Consider the following 6,028-nt stretch of genomic DNA (forward strand, 5'->3'; position numbering starts at 1 on the left):
CTGAAAGCCAGGACTGCGGATAGAGGATTGCCACATGATTTTATGAAGATCATATGACCTCTTATTATGGGCGGTTATTCAGCATGAAGTGGTTTTAATAATAATAAAAAAAGAAACAAAAGGAGACAGCGCTGTAAGTATCCAAACAAACATTAACATGCTTTCGAATCGATCTAAAGAGGAACTGGCTGACATCTGGAGTACAATCTTGACAAAGCGATTATCTGATCTATTTGATTGGAAACAGATAAACTGCAAACAGATAAAAAAGTAATCTTCACAACTAGCAATCAACAAAAATAGAAAAATTGCGGAAAACAGTTTTGAGAGAATAAGGTGTTGAAAAATTGCACTTTTCACCTAACCTGAAATCTCTGGACATCTGGTTCATCTTAAAATAGATAAAACCACACAGTTTATCTGACTGGATTGAAGATTTTACTTCTGGACAAACTGTGAACATAAATTTTCGATTGGTTGATAGAACCCATCGTTGTTATTTGTGGTTTTGTTTGTTAGCATTTTTCCTGGCCGCTCAGTCTATAAACTTCTTTCAAAAATACATCCTCCTCACCTGTGGGTTTCTGTGGTACCTTTTAAATGAATTCACCCAAAGTGGGACAGGTTGGAAGACGATGCATCCTCTGAGCATTAAAGGAAAATTTCTGAATATGTCCAATATTTTTCTGCTTCTCAAGGCCCGTTATTAGGTCATCTTGTCTGTATTTTTTAATTTTTCGACTTGAAAAATATAAGCCATAATGTTTCTTTACGAACAAAATATATAAATAGATACTTCTGTAATCGTTAAAGAGTTCGACTTCGAAATGATTTGAATCTTTATATTTCAGACTTCCTTGAGCAGAAAAATTTACATCTTTTTAATTATCTCAGTCTGATAACACGTTAACTCAAAAAACGTCATGAATTAATTGGATGAAATTTGATATGTGATCTGCGCACCAAATTTGAAGATTTTTATAAAATTTTGCAAAAATCCAATCTAAGAAAGTTTATCTGCAAATATGCAGGTCAGAAGGATACAAAAATTTAGTAGTTTCGTAGTACAATAATTGAATGGATAAGTAATATAGCAATTACTTCGATTTCCGGACAATTAAGCTAAGCTGAATCTAACTAAAATTTCAAATAAATAAATAAATAATCTTTCCTTAAAAAGCATCTTTTATTGCTAAAGGTATGTATACCCACAAAAATGTCTTGAAAAATTTTTTTTTTATCATGCAGCTTACAAATAGTACGCTTATAATATTATGTTAAAAGTAAATGGTTTATGGGGTCATTTATCCTTGTAAACAATTAAAATATTTTCTGTTCAGTAGTCATGAATGAAATTTAACTACTTTACTTGAAAAGAAAACAAAGAAGCGAATTCTGCCATTCAGTTCATTCAACTGGTCAAGTCAAGAAGATAAAAGTGTCTTTTCAGTAAAAGATGGCCACTTCACTGCTACGCCAAAAAAAAAATAGACAATCAGTCAATATCACTTTCCCGTCTGCGGGATTTATTTTGAAAGAGACATCCTAAACTTCTCTCCTGCGTGTCCTTGAAATCCGATGCTGGTCATTTATATCCGTAGACAACTACCATCCTCTCCAGCTTAATCGCTGATGGAGGGGGGGGGTGAGAGTGCTCTTGAAAAAGAACGGTGTACTGCGCCATTTTCTTTGCTATATACGTACAGTACTTTTCTTTTGCCCTGTTCTTACCTTTTAACATGAAAGAAAAGGAGTGGCGAAGCTATAAGTTTCTTACATTCGCGTCGCCATTTTTAGATTACATTTGACTCGACCTTCAAAAAGTAATAAAGAATATATATTCTTTTAATTTTTAACCCTTTATTGCATATTGTATCGAATAATTTATTTTTCATGTTATTAATAATTAACATTTTAAAACAGAAGATTTTTCAAAGAATATTTAAAATAGAAATTTCGAATATGTATTAGAATAGAAAAGATAATTTTAGAAGATAATTTAGATACAAAATTTCTTTGGAATAGAATATTGTTACAAAATTTTATTTTTATTTTAATTTTTTTTTTGTGCGTATTTTCCTATGTATGCAAACTTTCCATGTCAAAAATATTTTTTTCTTTCTTTCTTTCCCCTCCTCCTCTCTCCCTCTCTCTCTCTCTCTCTCTTTTTTTTTTTTTTTTTTGAAATTTGGGAAATCGAAGCATTGAAAAGAGTTAGTTATTTTCTAATGTTTTTAATTTTGACATCGATTGTTACTGAAACACACCACTACTGGTGTGGAGTCAAAATTTAATTAATGATTAAATAATGACTAATTTCTGTAAAAATTTAAATTGTGTGTTGTCATTCTTAATGCATAAATATACGAGATTTTAATTCTCCCCATTCAGAAAGTGGATGAAATGTTCACTTTCAGAGAAAGGAATAAATACGAACCCCATCCTATCAGAAAAATGAATTCCAGATGTTTCTTTAAAAGAAGAATGACAAATTTTACAAATTTAATCATTAAGAATGATTGCAAATAAAAGATCGATCAAAAACTGATAACAATAATCGATGCAGTGTTTACATTTAGCGGCTCTTTTTGTATACGCTTGAATACATCGGTATCTTTTAATTTGGATATTATAAAACAAATGATAACCTTATCCCTGATCGCATTAAGCAGCGTCCATTGTATTTACTTGGTTTGAATTGAAGTTCTTCAAACATTTCATACAACCCTTCTGAGATTGAGGTCCCTCCTGACCCTAATATATACGTTTGAAACATGTTTATCCTCTAAGAGGCAGCCGTCGATAGCTCAGTTGGCAGAGCGGTGGACTGTAGGTGATACAAAGCAGATATCCATAGGTCGCTGGTTCGACTCCGGCTCGACGGACAGTCTTTTTCTTCTAACAGCTTTTTTTTTTAATATTTATTTATTCAGGATCAGTTTAAGTCTTCTAGAGAGCCTTTGGCAATTAAAATTTTGGGGCCATATTTCCTCTTTTAACTTTCAGTATTTTTTTATTCATTTTAACTTAACTGTTAAGTAGCAAATTTAGAGAAATTGAAATAGCAGAACTTTAATTGCAAATCACTTTCTAAAAAGTTGATTTCAATATATCAAGTATAAAAAAATGCATAGCTGAAATTTATAAGTAATCCTATAAAGGCATTTTAAAAAATTGACAACATTTTTCTTAACACACTCTCAAAAAACACACTATTTAAGACATTTTTTTTTTAATTATGAAGCATCATATATTTTTTTTTAGAATTATAAAATATAATACCATAAAACTTCGTCAAATGGTAATTAATTAAGAATATTATTAGAACAAATAATCAAAATTAATTCAAACTTTAATTGGTTTTAACTTGAATAAGTTTGGTTGATTCGATTCCTTTATAACTGAAAAAAAAAAAAAAATGAAATTACTCTCAGAATACTGCAGAAAAAGACTCGAGGGCTCTTGGCTCCCTAGAGTTTTGCGATTTCCTAAGTAATTGTCCCTACTTCGGTTATTTAATAATACATCCATTTCTAAATATTTTAAAAATAACATTTGAATATTTTATTTTATTGACTAAGTTTATTTTGAAAAAAATCAAATCAAAAGTATTAGTTTTTCATCAGATTTATAAACGTCGGTCTTTTCCAGATTTTTATCGTTTGTTGTTTATTATCGATTCATTAATTATTTACCTTGTCTTTAAAATTTATTTTTATGTTGTCATTTTTCTTTCAGCGAAATCACTTAAAAAGATTTTTTTTATGGTTTTTAGATTTTAATTTTAATTGTTTGCAGTAGCAATCAGTTTTACAGAAATAGTAATCGATTCTCGTGGAATATTTAGCTCGTTTATATTAGATTTTAGAGTTGGAAGTTCTTTTTTAATAAAGAAAGGATTCCGTTCTCTAGAAAAGTACTCATTTCGTTTTAAATTCACGTACCAAATTTCATCTTTCTAGTTCAAAGCATCTTTGACTTATCTTGTTCACAGACAGACAAATAAAATTTCAAAAATATGTTTTTCGGACTTTGTGAGTCTTATTTTTTGAAAATTATAATTTTTGGCCTTTGTATTCTTAGTATACGAGAAAACAATTAGAAGTTTAATCCAAAATAATTACTCAGAAAAAAAATGAAAATTTTAAAGTCAAGTTCATTTTTTTAAAAAATATTTGTACTAATAAATACTAAAGAAACCTAAACATTTTCGTATTAATAATATTTTTTTTTCTATCCTCGCCGACTTAATACCACAATTCGAAGTTTATAAAGCCTTATTCTCTGAAACAGCATGGAAGAAAAGATTATTTTAAAACCACGCACGTAAAACCAACCGCCGAAGCAGGAGATAAGTTCAAATATGTGAAATACAATGGAAGTAACTCGCCAAGAATGCTTATCTAATTCTAAATAAATTTGATAATTTCCGTTTTAGTGAACACTTCCTGTTTCCTGAGCGATACATCATTTTCTTATCTAATCGAAGCGGAGATGGATGGTTTTCATTAACAAAAAGATACATTTTTGATTAGTTAATATGTTCTATCTGTTAAAGTATTGTTATTTCCCCGCCAAAATAAGAATTTTGGTTCTTTAAGTAAATCTGAAATTTTTGGCTCTATTTTTGGGGAAATGAGTAATAGTATTATATATATACAAGATTAATGCTTGTAGGTATGAACAAGAGAGAGTACCCCCCCCAAAAAAAAAAAAAACTTTCTCGTATATTCTCTATAAATTTGTCATGCCAGAGAACGCTTTACACGACATTGGCGTGCAGTAGTTACAAAATATCAGCCTTTGGCGTGAATTTAGCATTTTTACTGAATGCATCATGTCATCCTTGGCGAGTTATATGGTGATTAATTACGGTTAATGCGGTTAATGGTATTCAAAAATCGAATTTGTACTTTACACAAATTCGATTTTCTCAATCGATTGAAATAAAGATTTAGTAGAACACTTCACTTGTAGTCACAAAATCCCACACTTAATTTAATACACTGCGTTTTCGAATTATCTGTTAAGATACTTGTGAAGAAGACCGTCCACTTTTAAAAACGAACTGAAGTGAACGGACTGTTCACGAGCCTGCGTGCTCTTGTTCCATCAATGTAAAATATGTTTCGTAACTGATTGTATATAAGTTTTGTATATAGCCGTGTTTTGTGTGTGAATTGATAAAAATATGTTGCGTCTAAATCAAATAAATGTTTTGAAATGCAAGTGACTCTATTTGCTGACGTATTCTATCATCATTTGAGTAATTCACCAAATTAAAGGAGAAATCGGGTAGATTTAAAGGTCCTGATATATCGAAACACTTCTGAAACGAAAGCAGTTGTAACAATACTACTGAAAGTACAGACCGACAGACAGTCAACCCGTTGATGGCTCAACTAAACTTTTACAGGTGTCTGCACAGTTGATGCTAAATCTGTGTACCGAATTTTATTCATCTAACTAACTAATCATCTATTCATCTAACTTATTCATCATGTTAAGATAAAAATGTGTTATAATGCGAAAATAAATGCTCCATTTTCTTAAAAGATGGGCCTTATAATGTGCATTGCCTAAGGAAACAAAATGCCTAAATCTTCCCCAGTTTCGTTTTTCATGTGATTGCGATGTCACAGAAATCTGTATTTTTTTCATTACTGAAATATTGTATCTTTTGTAAATATTATATCCATTACATTTATACTAATTTTTAAATATTGAATCCATATTGAATAACAAAAACAGTTTTCTAAATAACTGAACCTCTTACAAAATGCCAGTAAACTTCCTTGTTTGCAGTAATGAGAGGAAAAAAATTTGAACGCAATACAAGGAAGTTTAAAGTTCTTGCTCACGCACATAATAATTGCTCTTTGTGATTTCTCTTGGTCACAATGGTAATAATATCCTTTCGGTAATCCGTTTCATGCCAGATAGAATCAAAAATGTTTAAAGAAAGCTAATGCGAATTCGATATTCATTAGCATGTTTTGCAAGAAATTACTTCTTTCAAATTAATTCC

General features: G+C 30.2%; 1 non-coding gene across 1 annotated transcript; it reads left to right on the plus strand.

The window, feature by feature from the left end:
* The first annotated feature begins 2,796 nt into the window (after positions 1 to 2,796).
* Positions 2,797 to 2,885, plus strand: Trnay-gua (transfer RNA tyrosine (anticodon GUA)). The gene is given in 2 exon segments: positions 2,797 to 2,833; positions 2,850 to 2,885. It is a non-coding gene; the product is annotated as a tRNA-Tyr (tRNA).
* Positions 2,886 to 6,028: the final 3,143 nt, after the last annotated feature.

The sequence above is a fragment of the Argiope bruennichi genome, chromosome 6, assembly GCF_947563725.1.
Source record: "Argiope bruennichi chromosome 6, qqArgBrue1.1, whole genome shotgun sequence".
In the NCBI taxonomy this organism is placed as follows: domain Eukaryota; kingdom Metazoa; phylum Arthropoda; class Arachnida; order Araneae; family Araneidae; genus Argiope; species Argiope bruennichi.